This window comes from Magnolia sinica, chromosome 14 (genome assembly GCF_029962835.1).
Source record: "Magnolia sinica isolate HGM2019 chromosome 14, MsV1, whole genome shotgun sequence".
Classification (NCBI taxonomy): domain Eukaryota; kingdom Viridiplantae; phylum Streptophyta; class Magnoliopsida; order Magnoliales; family Magnoliaceae; genus Magnolia; species Magnolia sinica.
Window position 1 is genome coordinate 63,718,301 of NC_080586.1, and position 22,928 is coordinate 63,741,228.

At 39.8% G+C, this 22,928-nt stretch overlaps 1 protein-coding gene across 1 annotated transcript in view; it reads right to left on the reverse strand.

Moving 5' to 3' along the window:
* LOC131225909 (uncharacterized) overlaps window positions 1-22,928 on the reverse strand; it is a 50,471-nt gene that overhangs the window by 24,855 nt on the left and 2,688 nt on the right. The window lies entirely within an intron of this gene.

The following is a 22,928-nucleotide window of genomic DNA, read 5'->3' on the forward strand; positions in this document are numbered from 1 at the left end:
TGATGTGATTCTGGTATGGGTCGGCTTACGAGTATGGTGTCGTCTTAGGATCGTGCCGCGAGGAAGGTTACGTTTCACATTCCAGGCTTGCCAGTGTTCCAATCGCCGAGCCCAGAGAAGAGCCATTATCTAGTTTCTTGGCCTCGGTCATTGAGGATTCCTGTGGCAGAGAGTATTGAGTAGCTGCTAGTTTATGAGTACCGGATGTGTTTCAGGAGATATCGGGTTTACTGCCGCGTCGGCAAGTGGAGTTCCAGATTGATTTGTACCGCGCCAATCTCGAAGGGCCCCTACCAGATGGCACCGTTGGAGTTGAGGGAACTACAGGAGCAGTTGGATGAGCTTCGGGAGTTAGGTTTCATTCATCCCGGTAGTTCACCTTGGGGAGCCCCGGTATTGTTTATGAAGAAGAAGGATGGTTCGTTGCGACTCTGTGTAGATTATCGTGAGCTCAATAGAGTCACCATCAAGAACTGATATCCACTTCCCCGTATTGATGACTTGTTCGATCAGTTGCAGGGTGTACAGTATTTTTCCAAGATAGACTTGTGTTGTGGTTACCATCAGATTTGGGTCCGAAAGGAGGACATTTCGAAGACGGCTTTCCGGACACGCTATGGTCACTTTGAGTTCCTGGTCATGTCGTTTGGATTGACCAACGCGCCCTCTATATTCATGCAGCTGATGAACAAGGTTTTTTGGCCGTTCCTCGATTAGTTCGTAGTGGTATTCATTGATGATATTCTTGTATATTCGAGGACCCGAGAGGACCATGCTGAGCACCTACAGATTGTGCTTGAGACCCTCCGTGCCCACCAGCTATATGCGAAGCTAGAGAAGTGTGAGTTTTGGCAGGAGGAGATGAAGTTCCTCGGTCACGTGGTGACGAGGGAGGGTGTCGCTGTGGACCCCTCGAAGGTTGATGCAGTGCGTCAGTGGGGCCAGCCCACGAACGCGTCCGAGATTCGCAGCTTCCTTGGTCTAGCGGGATATTACCGACGGTTTATCGAGAGTTTCTCCTGTATTGCAGCACCGCTGACCCGGTTGACGCGGAAGGGCGTCGAGTTCGTCTGGAGTGACGCTTGTGAGAAGGCATTTACAGAGTTGAAGGATCGCCTCACGTCCGCTCCTGTTCTCACTCTTCCTGATGGGAGTGAGGGTTTCGTTGTTTTCACTGATGCCTCCAGAGTTGGCTTGGGTGCTGTACTGATGCAGCACGGGAAGCCAGTGGCGTATGCCTCATGCCAGCTCAAGGTCCATGAGCTGAACTACCCCACTCATGATTTGGAGCTCGCAGCAGTCATCTTCGCACTGAAGGTGTGGAGGCATTATCTATATGGGGTCAGGTTTGAGCTCTTTACGGATCATAAGAGCTTGAAGTATCTATTTTCGCAGTCCGAGTTGAACCTGCGACAGAGGCGATGGATGGAGTTGCTGAAAGATTATGATTTTGACCTTCAGTACCACCCAGGCAAGGCAAATGTGGTGGCGGACGCGCTCAGCCGTCAGGTGGCACAAATGCACAGATGATGGTGCGTGAGTGGCAGATGCTCGAGGATGTATCAGAGTTTGACTTTGAGTTCGGTCTGCAGTCTTCCATTGTTCAGCTTTCGAGCTTGTCGATTCAACCCTCTTGGTGGCTAGGGTGATCGAGGCTCAGCAGACGGACAAGTCACTTCAGGAGTATCGAGCAGAAGCCGCATCCGTGGAGCAGTCAGACTGGCAGATTGGTTCCGATGGTGGATTACGCTTCAGAGGCCGGTTGTGTGTCCCAGATGTGCCAGAGTTGCGTTATGATTTGATGACCGAGGCACACCGATCGAGACTTACTATCCATCCGGGCTCCACGAAGATGTATCGTGATATGAGGAGGCAGTACTTCTGGCAGGGGATGAAGTGCCAGATTGCGATTTTTGTGGCCAAGTGTGACACATGCCAACGTGTCAAGGCCGATCATCAGAGACCCCCTGGTCCCTTGCAGTCGTTGAGCATTCCAGAGTGGAAGTGAGAGCATGTATCGATGGACTTCATCGCAGGTTTGCCGAGGACTCAGCACGGTCACGATACCATCTGGGTTATCGTCGATCGTCTGACGAAGTCGGCTCATTTCATTCCAGTACGTGCTTCCTTGTCTATGGACCAGTTAGCGAGGATATTCATTGAGGAGATAGTGAGACTGCACGGCATCCCAGTTTCGATCGTTTCAGACCGAGACTCCAGATTTACGTCTCAGTTTTGGAGGAGTTTTCAACAGGCATTGGGGGTCACTTTGCATCTCAGCACCGCTTATCATCCGCAGACAGATGGGCAGACCGAAAGGGTCAACCAGATCCTTGAGGATATGCTCAGGGCTTGTGTGATCGACTTTGCGGGGAGTTGGGATGAGCATATGCGCCTCGCCGAGTTCGCGTACAACAACAGCTATCAGGCGACTATCGGCATGGCTCCTTTTGAGGCACTTTATGGCAGACCGTGTAGATCTCCTAGTTGTTGGACCGAGGTTGGAGAGCGTCGTCTCTTAGGTCCCGAGCTTGTGCAGCAGACGTCAGAGGTTATTGATGTTATCAGGCAGAGGATGCGCACAGCTCAGAGCCAACAGAAGAGTTTTGCTGATCGTCGGCGTCGACCCCTCGAGTTCGCAGTCGGGGACATGGTGTATCTCAAGGTCTCGCCTATGAAAGGCGTGGTTCGCTTTGGTGTGAAGGGCAAGCTCGCCCCGAGATTCATTGGACCTTTTGAGATTACCGAACGCATAGGCGCTGTGGCCTATAGGCTTGCCTTACCTCCTGAGTTGTCTGCAATCCACGACGTGTTCCATATTTCTTTGTTGCGGAAGTGTGGGTCGGACACTATTTCCGTGATTGATTGGCAGCCACTTGAGGTCTGTGAGGATGTTTCTTATATTGAGCAGCCGATTAGTATTCTTGATCGGAAGTTGCAAGTCCTCAGGACCAAGGTCATTCCCTTAGTAAAGGTGCAATGGGGTCATCATTCTGAGGCCGAGGCATCTTAGGAATGTGAGGCCGAGATTAGAGAGCGTTATCCCCATTTGTTTGATGACTGATTGCTTGTATTGCCTTCTCTTGAGATTGATAATTGATATATGTATGATGAAGTTATACATTTTGCTGTTCTGGTTTTGTCAATTTCGAGGATGAAATTTCTTTGTTAGTGGGGAGGGTTGTGAGACCCGACCTGAGTTCGCTTGTGTGCATGTGTATGTGTGAGTATGCATTTTGTTCTTTTTGGTCCCGCGGTCCTACCGGTTAAATTTCGGCAACCCACGACCTTTGGGTAGCATTTGCGGTCATCCTTGAGTCTGCTCACTTTGACCCGACTCGGATCGGCCTGAGACCTATGCTATCTCGTTCATATCGTCGTTGCGATTCCAGCGACGCATCTTGTGCATTCATCCGATTTATAGATCAAAAGTTGTGAGCATTTCATCATGTGGCCCACTTTTTGTACAAAAGCATATGGACCACTCTCAGGCACAAGTTCCCATGCACACCACCCACACACACTACAATTCCCATGGAATAAACACTACCCATCCTAAACACTACCCACACCTAACCTACCCTAGCAAGCATTGTTTGTATCACCATAGGTCATGATTTCTTTCTCTAACCAAGGAGGGAGAGCAATGATGACTCTCCTACAACCTTCCCTTCCTCTCTCTCCTCCTTCATTCTCTCATTTTCCTCTTCCATGGTAGAATTTTCAGCCCTCCCTTTCCTAATTTCCAGCAACTTCCCCTTCCTTTCTTCCTCCATCTAGCCACCACAAACTCATCTTGACCATTGAACCTTTAAGCTTGGAGCTTGGAGTACCTAGTGTTGGTGGTAGCTTGAAGATTCAAGGTGGGTGATTATAATTGTTGATTTTCTTTTCTATCCTTTGATCTTATTTTTCTTTCTAGATGGATCATATGGGACCCACCAATCCATGGTGGGGATCCCATTTGATCCCATGGATGTGGTCCTTTGGCCCATCCTACATGCATGTCATGATCCATGATGGGGCCATTCTCCATGGACCCCATCATGATGTATTTAATGATCCACTCTATCTTAAGGTCATCTAGACCCTAAGGATCATGTTGGGATGGCATCCCAACCATCCATAGCAATTATATATCATGCATGTAGTGATTTTATGTTGCATGTACAATCAATGTAGTTGTATGGGTATGATTCACTCTTGGGAGGGCCCACTAGTGGCGGGGCCCTACCCCCATGGCTGGATTACTCTCTTTCCTTCTTCTCTTTTCTCTGATGTATGGATGATAGTGTGTGTGTGACCCATTTATAGTGGGCCTTGGATGTCCCAAAATAAGTAAAAATAAAAATCCAGCAAGGTGGGATGCTCTTATCACCTAACTCCATGATCATCGGATACCTTAATCAATGCATGCAAGTGTCCTAGTTCTAGTATGTGATCTAGACTTATGTGGGGCCCACTGAGGAAGGCCACACAACCTTTTTATGGCTGAGATTATTGAGATATAGGCTGATGTATCCAGCCATGTATTGCTGTCCAAAAACCTGGACTGTTGCATGGATTGTCATGTTCAATCTTTGGCATGGATTTTTGGATCATGATTGTCATTATTTTCTTTATAAGTATGGGGTGTAATGAGAAGGTGTGGACCCCACCATGAGGTGTGATGGGTCATACATCAGATGGTCCATGATATGGTACCCAAAAAGGATGCCCATAGGGGTGGGCGGTCCACCTTGTTGGGCTGTCCAACTTACATGTATGGAGGGAAAACATACACTTCAGCTTGGTTTCTCTGAAGGATGGGCCACTTTTATGGACCCCACCTTACTTTATTTTATGAAGAAAATACTAAACCTCCATTTTCCCCCTCTTGGATGAAGGTTGGGCCCACCTTATTGGGTAAACAATGCATGGACAGCAACATCTCTTCCTCGACAGATTGAAATTCCTAATTTAATTAAAATATTTATGAGTATCCAAAAATCATAAAATTTTGCAGATAGGTGGTTCACTTATGGTAAGACCCACCTACAAAATTTTGGGGCCAATGGACACCTGTACACACCATGGCGGTGGCTGGACTGGCCCATTACAATACGGTGCCCAGATCAGTCCGATTTTTAGGAAAGATTGATTTCTTTAAATAAATTAAAATATTTATATATGTCTAAAAATTCTGAAATTTTGTAGAGATATGTTCCACCCATTATAAGAGCCACTTACCAAATTTCAGGGCCAATGGACCTCTGTGTACACCGTGGCAAGGGCCGGACTGGCCCACCACGTTGGGACGTCCAGGTCAGTCCGATTTTCTGAACAGTCTATTTTATTTAAATAAATTAAAATATTTCTAAGTGTCTAAAAACCTTGAAATTTTGTGGGGGTTTAGGTCACCTATGGAAGTATCACTCTGTAAAATTTTAGACCCAAAATACATTTGATTTGCCCGTGGTATGGCTGGAAGTGGTCTGCTAGGCAGGGACGCCCAGGCTGGGGCATCTAGCCTGCTTCGTGGGCCTACCTTGATGTGTTGAATGTCCCACCACCCATCCATGTAGGGTCCTTAGGGGATCGATCATAATTGTCCCCTTTTTATTTAATTAGAACACATTAGGTAGATTTTTGTTCCAGATACCCCAGGCCCATAGGGCTGCCTACACATGGGACATCCCTGCCTTAGGCTACTGCTGGGCTTGCATTCTAACAGTCTGGCCCATTTCATACATGTATTATATATCCTCTCTCATCTGGTGGGGCCCACAGTGATGTGTGTGAGTCATCCAGAATTAATTATACTAAGAAATACTTCTAATGCTGAACTCCAACCAACCCAGAAATTTAGGTGGGCTGGAATTTGGCATTGAGCCCAATAACTGTTGCCTATAGATGTTCTTTGGGGTAATATGGCCCACTAGATTTGAAGAGGATTTATGTCAGTATCTTATCATCTTAATTTTTATTTTTTTTGGCTTAATTAGTGTATGATTAAAGGCCCATCCCAAATAGGATTCTTCTTGGGCTAGTCTCTTAGTTAAGTATGGGCCTTATAGCCTTGGTTGGGCTGGAACTTTTGATAGGCCCATTGAACCCTTGGGTCCTATATTTACCATGTCATTGTAATGGGCCTTATGGGCCGCATACTCAAGTAGTTGGGCCCTTGTTTTCCCACTATAATAAATCCATACTTGGGCCAAGATGTGAGGCCCAACTTAGATGTGTTAAAAATTTTAGAATTTTCCATATGTTGGGATAATGGGCTGCCCATTAGGCCCACCACAATGAATGAACCTATGACCCTTATGGTTGGGCCCTAACCTTGCTTAAGGGCCCACCAGGTTGCCTTTGTTTTTGGGCTTAGTGTATGGCCCACTAGGCCATGGGTTGATTGTGCCTTGGACCTTTCTTTGCATATGTAGTAGGCTACCTTTTGGGACCCAGTTGAGGTTGGATGTCCTCCTTGGTGGCCCTAAGGTAGGCCCATAGAGGCCCTTATAGGTGGTTAAAGGCCCACCTCAGGCCTGGCTAGGACTGTTCCTCCTTAGGATTTTGACTCTCTTAGTTTGTGGGTCATCCCAAAGTACTGGGCTCCCACTAGAGGACTTCTCTTCTTCTTAGAATACCTGTCGATGTTCCTAGATCTTGACCCTCCTTGGGACAGACGATTTCATATTCCTTAGGTAGCACACTTACATCGTTGCGACCCATATGCATCATCTGTATGAATTGATTGCATTGTATAGTGGTCATTCAGGGATGGAGTTTCTCCCCTTTTGCACATTGAGTGCCTGAAACTTGTGCATGATCTGTGTGTGCGACTCATGCATTGGCATCGCATTTCATGAGGATACCGCCCTTGCTTCATCAGGGCCTTGCCTCCACAGGGACATTTGTGGATGGCCGCATGTGTGGACACCGGAAATATTACTTGAGCATACTGGGTGCGTAGGATGCCCATGGGTGAGATTCCCAAAACTTCCATGGTACCAAGGATCTGCTCCAATGCCGTGACCGGGTGGAATACATGAGCGCACGAGGGCCTTATACCGTTAGGCCGCGACTCCCACTGTCGTGTAGTCGGTTGGATAGGGGTGTGGCCTTACCTGCCTAGTGTGATGAGGCATTGCTAGGCTGAGTCTGACCAGCTCATAAATGGGTCCGCTACCTTCAGGCCTTGTTGGTGATTGGTTGTCCACAGGCGGGTAGTGAGGTCTCTTACGCTCGTTTGACTGTGCGGGATCTGCAGAGCGGCAGTCATTCAGCAGTGTAATGGACCCCGGTGATTTCCTTATGATTGAAAATGTACTTGACTTATGGTTTGGATATGAGCACTGACATTACTTACATCGCATTAGCATTGGCTGTACAAGCCCCCCTTTCATACATTGCCTTGGTATGGCACCCATTACTTATTGCATCGCATTCATGGTAAGCCTTGGTAAGACTAGTGATATGTTCATTGATTATGCTTCTCTCCTTATACCTCCTACTATTCTTCTGTGCACCATTGTCACACACTTACACCACCCTCTAAGCTTCTATAAGCTTATGCACGATTGATACGTGCAGGAGACTCTAGGTAGGCACCGTAGCAGCAGAGCGTGGAGTAGAGTTGAGCAGTGAGGAATCCAGTGTTGCTGATTTCTCTCTCTTTTCCTTTTATTCTCATGTATGTCCTTTTGGACCTTTTGGATGATTGTAAAAGTTCAAATTTTTAGTGGATTTTGTGATGTTTGCCTTTGTTATTCTTAGATGTACTTGCTGTGATCTTGGGTATGCTCGCATTGGAAGTGATTATATTGTTATGAAAATCCTCCTTATAAGATCCCAGGATCGGAACCTACCTCAGGAGCCGGAATGGGGTACTACGGAGGCTGTTGCGGCCAGAACCGGCCATCGGGTTCCTTGTGAGTCCGGTTACCGAGTCTGGGGCGTGACACAGGTGGACCACACCACATGAAAACAATAGTGATTAGATATCCACCATTAAAACCCTCCTAAGGCCCACTGTACCTTTTATTTGACATCCTATCTGTTGATTAGGTCATACAGGCCCAGATGAAGGGGAAAAAAAATATCAGATTGATCCATAACTTTATATGGCCCCCAAAAGGTTTTTAATGGTCGACGCTCATTCAACACTGTTTCTTATACTGTGGTCCAATTGAGATTGGGATATACCTCATTTTTTGTCTCATACCATAAAATAAAATGAAAAATAGATGGATGACAAGGATGAAACATGCACATACATCATGGTGGGGCCCACAGAGCACAGACCATGTGACCCATGACCGCTCGTAAGAGAGACTCGCTCTCTGTCCTCTCTCACTCTTACTCTCGCGCCCTCTCTCACTCTCTCGCGCTCTCTCTCTCTCTCTCTCAGATGGACGACGTGGACATAATGGACCATACCATAGGAACACATTAGGAATAATGATTTCCACCGTTGAAATCTTCCTATGGCCTACAATGATTTTTATTTGTCATCCAACCTGTTCAATAGATCACAAATACATGGATGAAGGGAAAATCGGTGGCCTTACAAATTATTTTAATGGTAGACGTTCAGTTTATACTATTTCCTATGATGTGGTCCACTTCAGATTTTTATAGGCTTCATTTTTGAACTTATGTAATAAAATTATATGTTAAAATGGATGGATGGAGTGGATAAAATGAATAAATTATGGTGGCCCCCATAGGATTTACTCTGTACGCTTGAGAACGGATTGACTACTCCCTTGACACTAACCAATGACTAGTGTTCAGTGCTCTATGGCTCCCACCACGATGTATGTGTTTCATCCATGCTGTCCATATATTTTTACAGGTAATTTTACAATATGAGACCAAAAATGAGATATATGCAAATCTCAAGTGGACCACATTACAGGAAACGTGTTGAATGAGCGTCGACCATTAAAAATATGATCAATAGGCATAAAAGTTTTGGATCAAGCTTATTTTTATTTTTCCCTTCATCTGGTCCTGGATGACCAAATCAACAGATTTGATGTCAAATAAACAGTACAGTGGGCCTTAGGAGGATTTTAATGGTGAATATCCAATCACTATTGTTCTCATGTGGTGTGGACCACCTGAGATTTATTTCCCTTTAATTTTCGGCATAAAGCTCTAATATGATTTGTAAAAATGGATGGATGGCATAGATGAAAATCATACATCATGGTGGGGCCCACAAAGCACCGTCCAATCTCACCCAAATTTAGGCGCGCGCTCAAAAGAGCCGCGCGCGCCCGAGCATAATCCCTCCTCTCTCTCTCTGTCTCTGTCTCTCTCTCTCACCCCTGCCCTCCCTCGGCGAGGGCTCTCTCTCTCTCTCTCACTCTCTCTCCCTCGCCGCCCTCTCTCACTCACGCGCATCCTCTCTCTCTCTCTCTCTCTCTCTCTCTCTCTCGGTCGGCTCTCCACCGCGCCCTCTCTCTATTTTTGTCTCTCTCGGTGCTCTCTCTCTCGTACATCCACATGAGGTATCTCTCTCTCTCTCTCTCTCTCTCTCTCTCTCTCCCTCCTTCAATCTCAATACCGATTGAAACGATTTGGTGATTTAGGGATTTTGGGATTTAGGGATTTTGGGATATGGGGATTTTGGGATTAAGGTGGGCCCTACTGAGTTTACTCAATACAATAAGAGCGTACTGAGTAACTCAGTATGCAATCCGATTTCGTCTGCAGCACCACCATGATCTATGGCCCCACCATGATGTATATATTTTATCCATGCCATTCATCCATTTTTACAGATCATTTTAGGGCTTTATCCCAAAAATTAGAGCTGGTGCTTTTGATCAGTTGAAGCAGAATGCAACTAAGGGCCTGTTTGGATGCCTGTAACTTTTCTAAATTATAAGTAAGTTACAGGTGACTTAGTTACAGTTGGCGTTTGGGGGAGGAAAGTCACCTGTTTGGGGTGAGAGGATTTTAATACACCAAAAAAAAAAAAAATAGTTGCTAGCAATTTTCTGTGCATAGATGGTTCTCCTGCACAATAGGAAAAAGACTGGAGGATTTTTTGAATGTAAATTCTAAGGACCTGTTTGGGTTCCACTTAAAAATGAATTCATATCTTATAATTACATGAACTTGGATTACACTCTAAATTTCAGTTTATATAATTCACATTTTGGATCTGACATTAATAGAGATGCAGAACTTGTACAAGCACTTTTGCAGAAATTTGTCTGATATGTGCTCATGTATAGTATCTTTGAGCTGACTGTTCCAAGATTGTATTCCTCCTACCTGTTCTTGGCAATGCTGGGAGCAATACATTGAAATCATACATGACGAACAGGGTATACTATTTGCTGGAAGTAAGTGGCAGCTGATGTAGCATGCCACATTAGCATGTACTTCCTACATTGCTTTTTCTTTACCACTGTTTCCAAGGATTTTGTTGTAGGAAATGAGGATTTGCAAATGATATTGATTTTCTGCTGTTGTATACTCGTTCCTTGCTCATTCTATTGCCTTGGTTAAGGAAATGAGTACAGATTTTGCTGATTAGTTTCACTTGTGTTAATATCTTGATTGATTTTGGTTAAAAAATGAACTGTGTTTCTCTTAATACGCTGTTTTTCTTATTGGTTATTCATGTTTTCCCTGATATGATTGGATTTTGTTGCAAGCAAGGAGAATTGAGCTGTTTTTTGTCCCCATGAAGAACTGCTGAATCAAACTGTAGAATCTTCTTCTTCTTCTTCTTTTCTTTTTTCTAATTGGCAATGAAAATTTCATTTCTCAAAAAGAAAAAGAAAAAGGAGGTACCTATCCATTGAGGCAATTGATACAACAGAAATGGATCGAACATGACCAGTCATAGCATTGTTTACAATACAACCTTCCACCACAATACTGAAAAGAATGGGAAAGAGGATCTCATTTCCTCAGACCCCTGGAATTATCGAATGTTCAGTCAAATGTCTAAATGGACCTGAGATCTCTTTGCTTTTCAGAGGCATTGGGTAGATTTTGGTATAAAACAGTCACCAAACTCATCAGTGTACATGTTCATTTAATGTGGATTGGGCAATTTTTGACACCATCAATTGCTTTATCACTCTACCTGATGATTTGACCCACCTGATCACCAAACATCAGGCACCCCTGATGGTTTTCTCAGATGACCCAGACATGTGACTGTGCGTTGCCTTCGCAAAGCTCTGTAAATATAAGAAAAATTGCATGGCTATCTGCATTCTTACAAAGTGCTCTATAAATACAAGAAAAAAAATTGCATGGTTGTCCTGTTCAAGATGCTATTTTCTGGATACATACAAATGTGATGCAATCAGCAATTGCAGGATTTTTCTTGACATCACAGTGTGACTTTTTCTTCCTTCATCAAATTGATCTGAATCCGATTAGTTCATGGAGATCCTGGTCAAGTGTCTTTATTTTCAAGTTCTTTAGCTTTGTTGTACATTCTGTCTGGAACACTGTTAGGACCTGAAAAAAAAAGGCCCTCGTTTGCTTTAAATGAAATGTTTAACCCGGCCTAGATCCCAAGAAAAATAGCTGGAAAGTTATGGGGATCTTTGAGAGCTACTGTGCTTACATGTTGTACATGTAAAGCTGCAATTCTCTTGATCCTTTGATGTTTGATTTTTGGGGGATCCAAGTGTTGCGGTTGTGCATAGAGGTCTGTTTTTTTTTTCATTATATAACTTTGTATTGAGGGGTTGGTTAGGGCCATCCCCTATCTAGGTGTATCTATTTTGTTTCATGAAATATACACAGCAGTGGCAGTGTGGTATTATTATTTATTATCATGACTCCCTTATAAAAATTGAATGTGATTTTTTTTTTTCGGTGCTGATGCCTCAAAAATTTTGAATCATAGGTATGAGTTCAAAAGCAACCATGGAGAATGGTATGTATTGATGTGTATTGTGTTTATGTTGTAAGTTAAAGTTGTAACAAACTTATGGTACGTAAGCCATGCAGTTACAACTTTTTTCTCCTTTGAATTGTAACAAACTGTATCAGTTGCATTTTTCTCTGTCATACAGGTTGTGGCTATCAAAGATATAATATCTCCTCCTTATAGGGAAACATTTAACAATGTGTACAGGTAAATTCATTTTTTCTTATTCCTTATATTGTTTCCCAGTTATATTCCAAATGTATCGGTTGCATTTTTCTCTGTTATATAGGTTGTGGCTATCAAAGATATAATATCACCTCCTTATAGGGAAACATTTAATGATGTGTACAAGTAAATTCATTTTTTCTTATTCCTTATATTGTTTCCCAGTTATATTTGTGTTGGTTTCAGAGTACAGGTAGCAATAGAAAGTGTTAGTCGATTGTGGCTTATAGACAAAGGGATGAGTAACTAATAATACGAATATGGGAGGCCTACCCCAGGTATCCAGATGCTTTTAGATATAATTATGTTGTTTTTAAATGTATTAGCTCAAAATTAATGGAGTAGACCCGGGTGTGCGTCGGAGCTATCCGGATGTTGAGCAGGGGTCCCTAGAAGGTGGGAACCGCTGTTATGACCATGATAAAGCTGTCCATTTTCTATGGACAGCATTGGAGGGGCCTGACCATTTGGACATGCCATGTTTATATATTTGATCGAAATTAATGGAGCATACCCGGATGTGCATCGGAGCTATTCGGAAGAGCGGGGTTCCCTGGAAAGAGGGAACCGCTATTATGACCATGATGAAGCTGTCCATTTTTTATGGACAGCATTAGAAGGGCCTGGCCATTTGCGCCGGATGGCTGTGTTTATATCTGTATTTGCAGGTACCATACCCTTAACTTAAACAGAAAACTATGACCTAAAACCTTAACCTATAACCTAAACCTAAAACCTAAAACCTAAATGTATTCTCAAATCCCTAAACCTAAACTTACACTTAATCCTAATCTTAACTCCCTAATCTAAACCTATACCTAAACTTAAAAACCCAAACATAAACCCAATCCCGAACTTGAACCTAAACCTTAACCTTAACCTATTCTCAACTCCCTAAACCTATATCTTATAATCTAAACCTAAACCTAAACCTAAACCTTAACCTATACCTATAACCTTAACCTAAACCTAAACCTAAACCTTAACCTAAACCTATAACCTTAACCTAAAACCTAAACCTATAACCTAAACCTAAATCAAAACATATAACCAAAATCAAAACCAAAATCAAAACCTATATCCTAAACCCAAACGCATTCTCAAATCCTATAACCCATAATCTAAACTTAAACCTAAACCTAAACCTATAACCTATAACCAAAACCAAAACCTATAACCTAAACCAAAGCCAAAACCTATAGCTTAAACCCAAAACCATTCTCAAATCTAAAAACCTATAACCTAAACCGTTAACCTATAACCTAAATCAAAACCTATAACCTAAACCAAACCTAAACCTAAAACCAAAACCTAAAACCTAAACCTATAATCTGTAACCTAAATCAAAACATATAATCAAAACCAAATCCCAAAACCCAAACCTAAACCTAAACCTAAACCTAAAACCTAAACCTAAACCTATAACCTAAAGTCAAATCCCTAAACCTAAACCTAAACCTAATCCTATAACCTAAACTCAAATCCCTAAACCTTAACTTATAACCTAACCTAAACCTATACTTATAACCTAAAACTATTCTCAAATCCCAAAAACTATAACCTAAACCTAACCTTTCCCTAAACCTATAACCTAAACTCAATTCCCTAGACCTAAACCTAGACCTAAACCTAAACCTAAACCTATAGCCTAAACTCAAATCTCTAAACCTTAACCTATAACCTAACCTAAACCTATACTTATAACTTAAAACTATTCCCAAATCCCAAAACCTATAATATAAACCTAAACTTTTCCTAAACCTATAAGCTAAACTCAATTTTCTAAAGCTAAACCTACACCTAATCCTAATCTCAACTCTCTAACCTAAACCTAAATATAAACTTGAAAACTCAAACTTAAACCCAATCCCGAACCTGAACTCGATTTCCTAAAACTAAACCATAACCCATTCTCAAATCCAAAAACCTATAACCTAAACCTAAACCAAAACCAAAACTTATAACCTAAACCCAAACCCATTCTCAAATCCCAAAACCTATAACCTAAACCAAAACCAAAACCTATAACCTAAACCCGAACCCATTCTCAAATCCCAAAACCTATAACCTAAATATAAACCTTAACCTAAACCTATAACCTATAACTTAAACCCGAACCCATTCTCAAATCCCAAAACCTATAACCTAAACCTAAACCTTAACCTAAACCTATAACCTATAACATAAATCAAAACCTAAACCTAAACCTAAAACCTAAACCTATAACCTATAACCTAAACCAAAACCTATTACCTTTCCCTAAACTTTAACCTAAACCTATAACCTATAACCTAAATCAAAACCAAAACCAAACCTAAACCTAAACCTAAACCTATAACCTATAACCTAAACCTAAACCTAAAACCTAATGTATTCTCAAATCCCTAAACCTAAACTTACACCTAATCCTAATCTCAACTCCCTAACCTAAACTTAAACCTAAACTTGAAAACCCAAACCTAAACCCGATCCTGAACCTAAACCCGATTTCCTAAACCTAAACCTTAACCTATAACCTAACCTAAACCTATACTTATAACCTAAACCTATTCTCAAATCCCAAAACCTATAACTATAACTTAAACCTTAACCAAAAACCTATAACCTAACCTAAACCTAAACATATAACCTTAACCTAAACCTAAACCTATAACCTTAACCTTAACATATAACTTTAACCAAAACCTATAACCTAAACCTATTCTCAAATCCCGAACCCGATTTCCTAAACCTAAACCTTAACCTATTCTCAATTCGCTAAACCTATAGCTTATAATCTAAACTGAAACCTAAACCTATACCTTAACCTAAACCTATAACTTATAACCTAAACATAAACCTAAAACCTAAATGCATTCTCAAATCCCTAAACCTAAACCTACACCTAATCCTAATCTCAACTCCCTAACCTAAACCTAAACTTGAAAACCCAAACATAAACCTGATTCTAAACCCGAACCCGATTTCCTAAACCTAAACCTCAACCTATTCTCAATTCCCTAAACCTTAACCTATAACCTAACCTAAACCTAAATCTATAACCTAAACCTGAACCTATAACCTAAGTGTATTCTCAAATCCTTAAACCTAAACCTACACCTAATCCTAATCTTAACTCCTTAACCTAAACCTAAACCCGATCCCGAACCCAATCCCGATTTCCTAAACCTAAACATTAACCTATTCTCAATTCCCTAAACCTATATCTTATAACCTAAACCTAAACCTAAACCTAAACCTATAACCTATAACCTTAACCTAAACTTAAACTTAAACCTGTAACCTATAACCTCAACCTAAACCTAAAACCTAAATGTATTCTCAAATCCTTAAACCTAAACCTACATCTAATCCTAATCTCAACTCCTTAACCTAAACTTAAACCTAAATTTGAAAACCCAAACCTAAACTCGATTTCGAACCCGAACCCGATTTCCTAAACCTAAACATTAACCTATTCTCAATTCCCTAAACCTATATCTTATAACCTATACCTAAACCTAAACCTTAACCTAAACCTATAACCTTGACCTAAACCTAAACCTAAACCTGTAACCTATAACCTAAACCTAAACCTAAAACCTAAATGTATTCTCAAATCCCTAAACCTAAACCTACACCTAATCCTAATCTCAACTCCCTAACCTAAACCTAAACCTAAATTTGAAAACCAAAACCTAAACCCGATCCCAAACCCGAACACGATTTCCTAAACCTAAACCTTAACCTATTCTCAATTCCCTAAACCTATAGCTTATAACCTAAACCGAAACCTAAACCTAAACCGAAACCGAAACCTATAACCTATAACCTAAACATAAACTTAAAACCTAAATGTATTCTCAAATCCCTAAACCTAAACCTACACCTAATCCTAATCTCAACTCCCTAAACCCTAAACCTAAACCTAAACTTGATAACCTAAACCTAAACCCGATCTGAACCCGAACTCGATTTTCTAAACCTAAACCTTAACCTATAACCTAACCTATACCTAAAACCTAAGTGTATTCTCAAATCCTTAAACCTAAACTTACACCTAATCCTAATCTCAACTCCCTAACCTAAACCTAAACCTAAACTTGAAAACCCAAACCTAAACCTGATCCTGAACCCGAACCCGATTTCCTAAACCTAAACCTCAACCTATTCTCAATTCCCTAAACCTTAACCTATAACCTAACCTAAACCTAAATCTATAACCTAAACCTAAACCTATAACCTAAGTGTATTCTCAAATCCTTAAACCTAAACCTACACCTAATCCTAATCTCAACTCCTTAACCTAAACCTAAACCCGATCCCGATTTCTTAAACCTAAACATTAACCTATTCTCAATTCCCTAAACATATATCTTATAACCTAAACCTAAACCATAACCTAAACCTAAACCTAAACCTATAACCTATAACCTTAACCTTAACCTAAACCTAAACCTAAACCTATAACCTATAACCTAAACCTAAACCTAAAACCTAAATGTATTCTCAAATCCTTAAACCTAAACCTACACCTAATCCTAATCTCAACTCCTTAACCTAAACTTAAACCTAAATTTGAAAACCCAAACCTAAACTCGATCCCGAGCCCGAACCCAATTTTCTAAACCTAAACATTAACCTATTCTCAATTCCCTAAACCTATATCTTATAACCTATACCTAAACCTAAACCTAAACCTTAACCTAAACCTATAACCTTGACCTAAACCTAAACCTAAACCTGTAACCTATAACCTAAACCTAAACCTAAAACCTAAATGTATTCTCAAATCCCTAAACCTAAACCTACACCTAATCCTAATCTCAACTCCTTAACCTAAACCTAAACCTAAACTTGAAAACCAAAACCTAAACCCGATCCCGAACCCGAACACGATTTCCTAAACCTAAACCTTAACCTGTTCTCAATTCCCTAAACCTATAGCTTATAACCTAAACCGAAACCTAAACCTATACCTAAACCTAAACCTAAACCTAAACCTATAACCTATAACCTAAACATAAACCTAAAACCTAAATGTATTCTCAAATCCCTAAACCTAAACCTACACCTAATCCTAATCTCAACTCCCTAACCTAAACCTAAACCTAAATTTCATAACCCAAACCTAAACCCGATCTGAACCCGAACCCGATTTCCTAAACCTAAACCTTAACCTATAACCTAACCTATACCTAAATTTATAACCTAAAGCCTAAGTGTATTCTCAAATCCTTAAACCTAAACCTACACATAATCCTAATCTCAACTCCCTAACCTAAACCTAAACCTAAACTTGAAAACCCAAACCTAAACTCGATCCCGAACCCGAACCCGATTTTCTAAACCTAAACATTAACCTATTCTCAATTCCCTAAACCTATATCTTATAACCTAAACCTAAACCTAAACCTAAACCTAAACCTATAACCTATAACTTTAACCTAAACCTAAACATAACCCTGTAACCTATAACCTAAACCTAAACCTAAAACCTAAATGTATTATCAAATCTTTAAACCTAAACCTACACCTAATCCTAATCTCAGCTCCCTAACGTAAACCTAAACTTAAACTTGAAAACCCAAACCCGATTTCCTAAACTTAAACCTTAACCTTTTCTCAATTCCCTAACCTATATCTTATAACCTAAACCTAAGCCTAAACCTAAACCTAAACCTGTAACCTATAACCTAAACCTAAACCTATAACCTAAATGTATTCTGAAATCCCTAAACCTAAACCTACACTTAATCTTAATCTTAACTCCCTAACCTAAACCTAAACCTAAACTTGAAAACCAAAACCTAAACCCGATCCCGAACCCCAACCCGATTTCCTAAACCTAAACCTTAACCTATTCTCAATTCCCTAAACCTATAGCTTATAACCTTAACCTAAACCTAAACCTAAACCTAAACCTAAACCTGTAACCTAAACCTAAAACCTAAATGTATTCTCAAATCCCTAAACCTAAACCTACACCTAATCCTAATCTCAACTCCCTAACCTAAACCTAAACCCGATCCCGAACCCGAACCCGATTTCCTAAACCTAAACCTTAACTTATTCTCAATTCCCTAAACCTATTGCTTATAACTTAAACCGAAACCTAAACCTATACCTTAACCTAAACTTAAACCTAAACCTATAATATATAACTTAAACATAAACCTAAAACTTAAATGTATTCTCAAATCCCTAAACCTAAACCTATACATAATCCTAATTTCAACTTCCTAACCTAAACCTAAACCTAAACTTGAAAACCCAAACCTAAACCCGATCCCGAACCCGATTTCTTAAATGTAAACCTAAATGTATTCTCAAATCTTTAAACCTAAACCAACACCTAATCCTAATCTCAACTCCCTAACCTAAACCTAAACTTAAACTTGAAAACCTAAACAAAAACCCGATCCTAAACCCGAACTCGAACCCGATTTCCTAATCCTAAACCTTAACCTATTCTCAATTCTCTAAACCTATAGCTTATAACCTAAACCTAAACCTATAACCTATAACCTTAACCTAAACCTGTAACCTATAACCTAAACCTAAACCTAAAACCTAAATGTATTCTCAAATCCCTAAACCTAAACCTACACTTAATCCTAATCTCAACTACTTAACCTAAACCTAAACTTGAAAACCCAAACCTAAACCCGATCTCGAACCCGAACCCGATTTCCTAAACCTAAACCTTAACCTATTCTCAATTCCCTAAACCTAAACCTTAACCTATTCTCAATTCCCTAAACCTATAGCTTATAACCTATACCTATACCAAAACCTAAACCTAAACCTATAACATATAACCTAAACCTAAACCTAAAACCTAATATATTCTCAAATCCCTAAACCTAAACCTACACATAATCCTAATATCAACTCCCTAACCTAAACCTAAACCTGAACTTGAAAATCCAAACCTAAACCCGATCCCGAACCCGAACCCGAACCCGATTTCCTAAACCTAAACCTTAACCTATTCTCAATTCCCTAAACCTATAGCTTATAACCTAAACCTAAACCTAAACCTAAACTTAAACTTTAATCTAAACCAATAACCTATAACCTAAACTTAAACCTAAACCTAAAACCTAAATGTATTCTCAAATCCCTAAACCTAAACCTACACCTAATCCTAATCTCAACTCCTTAACCTAAACCTAAACCTAAACTTGAAAACTCAAACCTAAACCCGATCCTGAACCCATACCCAATTTCCTAAACCTAAACATTAACATATTCTCAATTCCCTAAACCTATAGCTTATGACCTAAACCTAAAGCTTAACCTAAACCTAAACCTAAACCTATAACCTATAACCTAAACCTAAACCTAAACCTATAACCTATAACCTAAACCTAAACCTAAACCTATAACCTAAATGTATTCTCAAATCCCTAAACCTAAACCTACACCTAATCCTAATCTCAACTCCCTAACCTAAACCTAAACCTAAACTTGAAAACCCAAACCTAAACCCGATCCCGAACCCGAACCCGATTTCCTAAACCTAAACCTTAACCTATAACCTAACCTAAACCTAAACCTATAACCTAAACCTGTAACCTAAACATAAGCCTAAAACCTAAACCTAAACCTAAAATTGAAATATATTCTCAAATCCCTAAACTTAAACCTACACCTAATCCTAATCTCAACTCCCTAACCTAAACCTAAACCTAAACTTGAAAACCCAAACCTAAACCAGATCCCGAACCCGAACCCGATTTCCTAAACCTAAACCTTAACCTATAACCTAACATAAACCTAAACCTATTACCTGCACTTATAACCTAAACATAAGCCTAAAACCTAAACCTAAACCTAAAATCGAAATGTATTCTCAAATCCTTGAACCTAAACCTACACCTAATCCTAATCTCAACTCCCTAACCTAAACTTAAACCTAAATTTGATAACCCAAACTTAAACCTGATCCCGAACTCGGACCCGATTTCCTAAACCTAAACCTTAACCTTAACCTATTCTCAATTCTCTAAAGCTATAACCTATAACTAAAACCTAAACCTTAACTTAAGCCTATAACCTAAGCCTAAACCTTAACCTAAACCTAAACCTAAACCTATAACCTATAACCTAAACCTTAACCTATAACCTATAACCTATAACCTAAACTTATAACCTATAACTTAAAACCTAATCCTAAAGCTAAACCTAAAACCTAAACCTAAACCTATGTTAATGATCAGTTTTATTTTTAAAAAGTGCCCACTTTTTTGGAAGAAGTTTATGCAATTCTTCATGATTTTGAATTATAATGTTTTGTTGGTTTAATATTTTTTTTTCAGGTGAAAGACACAAAAAGAAAATTGTTGCTGATTTTTTTCCTTTTTTTATTTATGATGTTAAACCTATATGTATTTATGTGTGGATGAATGTAATGTGGATAAGATTGCTTGTGTTTGGATGGATGTAGTTTATGCTTGGATGATGTAGTTTATGTTGGATTTACGTAGTTTGGGTTGTTTAGATGGATGTGAATGTGAATATGATGAAATATATTATATAACAGGTGTATATCAGGAAGAAGACGATGAAATATATTGTAACAAGTGTATATTGACCCTCTTATAAAGGACGGTCCATGACCATCCTTTGAAGGCCCATAAGAGACGGTCCATGACAGTCCTTTTTAAGGACGGCCTATGACCGTCCTTTAAAAGGATGGTCTATGGCCGTCCTTTGAAGGCTTATTAGAGACGGTCTACGACAGTCTTTTTTAAGAACGGTCCATGACCGTCCTTTTAAAGGACGGTCGATGGCAGTCCTTTAAAGGCTTATAAGAGACGGTCCGAGACCGTCCTTTTTAAGGACGGTCCATGACCGTCTTTTTTTCGTCAATAAAAATGACGGTTTTCGACCGTCCTTTAAGTAATACGACACGTCAAAATTTGGCGGCCCTTGCGACGGTCCATGTCCATCCTTTTTGGTCATTTGAGACGGTTTTGGACCGTCCTTTTTTCGCAGTTTTGGCGTAGTGCCATTTGGTTTTCAAAAAAAAAATGTTTTCATAAATACTAATGTGATGACCAAATGGAGCCTAAGACTATAAATACGTTCAAATATAGAGTACAAAATTTATTCAATATTAAAAAAATAAAAAAACAAGTGCCAAATTAGTTCAAAATTAGTTCAAAATACACACAATAAGTTCAAAATTAGTTCAAAATGCACACAACACATGTTCAATTAACATTATAACGACAACCACATTAGCTTTAGCTACCCAAATATAGATTATGGGTAGGTAGAAACCTAGTTATCCTTTAGCTAATGACAACCAACCTGAATTCACATGTTCACTGCAAGGCCCAGCTGATGGATAAGACTTATATTTAAAACAAGCATAAATCAACTACACAGCACGAGAAGACTTATTTCCGTAAGCACAAGATATTTTCCTGATATTATGGTAAGCCTAAAACAAGTGGAGAAATTTTCAAAAGCAAATAACAAAAGCAACATTTCATAAGCAGGATTTATAAAAACAACATTCCTTCCTGAAAAGCATAAATCCTGAAAAAAGTTTGAATCACAAATTAAAAAAAAAAAATTTAAAAAAGTTAGGTAAAACAGAGTATATATCCTCATCCCCTTAGAACATGTAGACAGACGAAACTCTGGATAAAAAACAGCCACTTAGCCAACAGAGACTGGCAACATCTGAACCAAACAAGAACATATATCATGTACCTCATCATCATCACCTTTGAATTCTCCTGTTGTTGTTCTTTGGGAGTTATTAGTGAAGAGTCATCATCATCATTACAACCACCACCTTGTCCCAGCAATTTTTGTTGGCTTTTGGAGTCCTATTTCATCAATCATTCCTATCTAAGGCCCAGATCAGAAACAAGAACTCTCATAATTGCTTAGTGAAATTTTGAAACAGTACAGGATGATATGAATTGGATAAAGTCTTCAGAAACTAGCTGTTCAGACCATATGGAGATGAATACCTGTACTTTAAAGCAAATAGCACCCTGCCAAATTAAATGCTTCTTGGAAGTTGAAGTTATTAGAGATCCATATACTTTAAAGGTATTAATAGATAACACCAAATTTGGCCACTGTTGACATTTTTAGAAGAATTAGATTCATTAAGCACCTCAAGAATCCAAACTGCAAACTGAACCTAAACTGAACTGAACCATAACTATGAAAACTGTGTGACATGACATCCCAGCCATCTTTCATATGGGCTCACCACATAGATGACTTGATCCTAGAGTTAGGTCATTCTACTCATCGAAAGATTAATTCATCCAGTGGCAACAAATTGATAAGATAATTGGAATAGTCCAATCGTAGTCAACTACTAAACAGAGGCAGGTGAATACCAGTTAATTATCATATAATTGAATGATACATGTGCCAATGCTTACATGCTAAGGCAATGTAACTGTCTCCCTTTCACTAAGAAGCACCAACAAGCATGCATGTATTTTATCCATATGTTCACAAATTTCAACTAACTGATTTAATCCTCACTTTTCTTTTCCTTTTTTCCCAGAAGAACAAGGAAAAGATCAAAGGCAATCTCAAATTGCTGGTGGAAAGTTATGACAATGACAATGATGGTGGCCAACAAGGAAAATGCTTGGGCCAAGAGCTTGTCTAGTGAGCTTGGGTTTTCAGCATGAATAGCTGAGGCCCATGCGTCAGTGATCCAATTATACAATGCTGGGTCTCAACATGGATGGTCCATGCGCTGAAAATCCTGAATGTGCATTTGCCCATGCATATACTGCAGGTGGGCCCCACATTTTCAACATATTGGTTGGCTCCACTATGA